Source organism: Pinus tabuliformis, chromosome Q, assembly GCF_031772625.1.
Source record: "Pinus tabuliformis cultivar Carrire ecotype Pingquan chromosome Q, CPIR1, whole genome shotgun sequence".
In the NCBI taxonomy this organism is placed as follows: Eukaryota; Viridiplantae; Streptophyta; class Pinopsida; order Pinales; family Pinaceae; genus Pinus; species Pinus tabuliformis.
The window spans coordinates 230157845-230160460 of record NC_142296.1 but is presented as its reverse complement, the minus strand read 5'-3'; positions in this window follow the sequence as shown (position 1 = coordinate 230160460).

Here is a 2616-nt window from a genome sequence, read left to right as displayed (position 1 = left end):
ATGGAAAACTGGATGTATTTTTGCAGTGGGTCGCAAAGCTAGCTTGTAGGCCACTTCTCTAATGCGTTGAAGTACTTGATACAGTCCGTAAAATTTTGGAGATAGTTTCTGACAACCCTTGTCTTTGAGATATGTTTGCTTATATGGTTGCAACCTCAAAAATACTTGATCCCCTTCTTGAAATTGGCGTTCTGAGTGATGCTGATCTACTTGTTGCTTCATGCGGTTTTGAGCTTGATGAAGATTCTCTCTAAGATGAGTGATCATGGTTGTGGGATTTTGTAGGAGTTGATCCACTACTTGTACCTTTGAGCACCCCTTGATATAAGAAGTAGGGGAAGGAGGGAGTTGACCATAAACTACTTCATATGGAGTCATTTTGGTGGTAGCATGATAGTTGGTGTTATAATACCATTTAGCTAGAGGTAACCACTGTACCCAGAGATGTTGCTTTTCTGAATTGAAACACCTAAGGTAGGTTTCCAGACATTTGTTGACTGCTTTAATTTGACCATCAGTTTGTGGATGATAGGAAGTACTGAGTTTTAGTTGGGTACCTTGTAGCCTGAAGAGTTCCTGCCAAAAATTACTAGTGAAGACCGGGTCACGATCAGACACAATGGAAGTGGGCATGCCATGTAATTTGAAGATCTGATCCATGAAAGATTGATCAACCAAATTTGGTGTAAAAGGGTGGGGTAGGGCACAAAAATGAGAATACTTAGAAATTCTGTCCACAACCACCATGATGACTGACTTGTTTCCTGACTTTGGAAGACCTGTAATAAAATCCATAGAAACCTCTGTCCATATTGATGCCGAGATGGGCAATGGTTGTAATGTGCCTGGTGCTTTGACTGTCTCTCCTTTGTGGTGCTGATAGACGTTGCATTCCGCTACAAAAGTAAGAATGTCCTTTTTCATGCCTGTCCAAAAAAATGATCTTCGAGTGCGAGCATACGTCTTCTGAAAGCCTGAATGTCTTGCAATGGGGGATGAGTGCAATTTCGCCAAAATGCGGCTTTTGAGGGTGGATGTTGGTGATATTACGACTCTGTCCTTGTAGTGAAGAATCTCATCCTGCCACGAGTAGCCCTTGGTGGAATTTGGATCCGCTTGCAATTGAGTAATGAGTTGGGAGAGCCAGGGATGTGAAAACCATTCCCTACAAGCCTCTTCAATCCATTCTAGAATGGGAAGGGAAATTGCGAGAAGGGTACATTCCTCCTCAAATTGGCAAGATAATGCATCTGCTACAATATTTTCGCGCCCTTTCTTGTAAATTATCTCATAATCATATCCCAGCATTTTGGTGAGCCATTTATTTTGTTGTGGTGAGGATAGGCGTTGCTCCAAAAAATATTTAAGACTTTGATGGTCTGTGCGGATTTGGAAGCATCTCCCCAATAAGTAAGGTCGCCAGGTATCTACTGCATGTAAGATGGCCATCATCTCCTTCTCATAGGTAGATTGTCCCAGATTCTTCCCACTTAGTTATTGGCTTGTGAAGGCCAAGGGTCAACCTTCCTGCATTAAGACCGCCCCAATACCCATACCCGAAGCATCACATTCAATGACAAAAGATTTGGTGAAGTCGGGTAGTGCTAAGACTGGAGTGGAACACATGGCATTTTTGAGAGCTGTAAAGGCCTGTTGTGCTTCATCATTCTAGAGGAATGAATTTTTCTTGAGAAGGTGAGTGAGGGGCCTCGCAATGCGACCATAATTGCGGAAAAATTTGTGATAGTAGCCCGTGAGACCCAAAAATCCTCTCAGGCCCTTCAAGGTCTTAGGTTGATGCCAATCCTACATTGCCTAGATCTTTTTGGGGTCCACCCTGACACCTTCACGCCCCACAATGTGGCCCAAATACTCAACTTCTTCCATGCCAAAAGAACACTTGGACATCTTAACAAATAATGTATGCTCGCGGAGCAGTTGCAAGAGCAGATCTACATGTTGGAGATGTGCGGCCCAAGTGTGACTGTAGATGAGGATGTCATTGAAGAAAACAAGGACAAATTTTCTGAGATATGGTTTGAGCAAGTGGTTCATAAGGCTCTGAAAAGTATATGGGGCATTACAAAGACCAAATGGCATGACCAGGAACTCATAATGGCCTTCATGAGTTCTGGAAGCAGTCTTTGGAATGTCGACTTCTTTCATGCGAATTTGGTGGTAGCCTGAGCGAAGATCAATCTTAGTGAAGAATTGAGCCCCATTTTGTTCATCCAGCAAATCATCAACAACCGAGATGGGAAATTTATCTTTGACTGTCAACTTATTGAGGGCCCTGAAGTCTAGACACATACACCATTCCCCATCTTTCTTGAGCACCATGACCACCAGTGATAAATAAGGACTAACGCTGGGACGAATGATGCCTGCTTCCAAAAGTTCCTTGATTATTTTTTCTATTTCATTCTTTTGGGCGAATGGATATCTATATTGGCGCACATTTGGTGGTTGATGGAAGCTCATGAGGCTCTTAACCTGCAAGACGATACTAGAATACCAAATATGCGAAGCAATATACCCAGAACATAGAACAATGAGAAATAACAAGTATTTTATTATTCAGAAAGCAATGTTCACTTGCCTCTTCGTGGGGGCAAC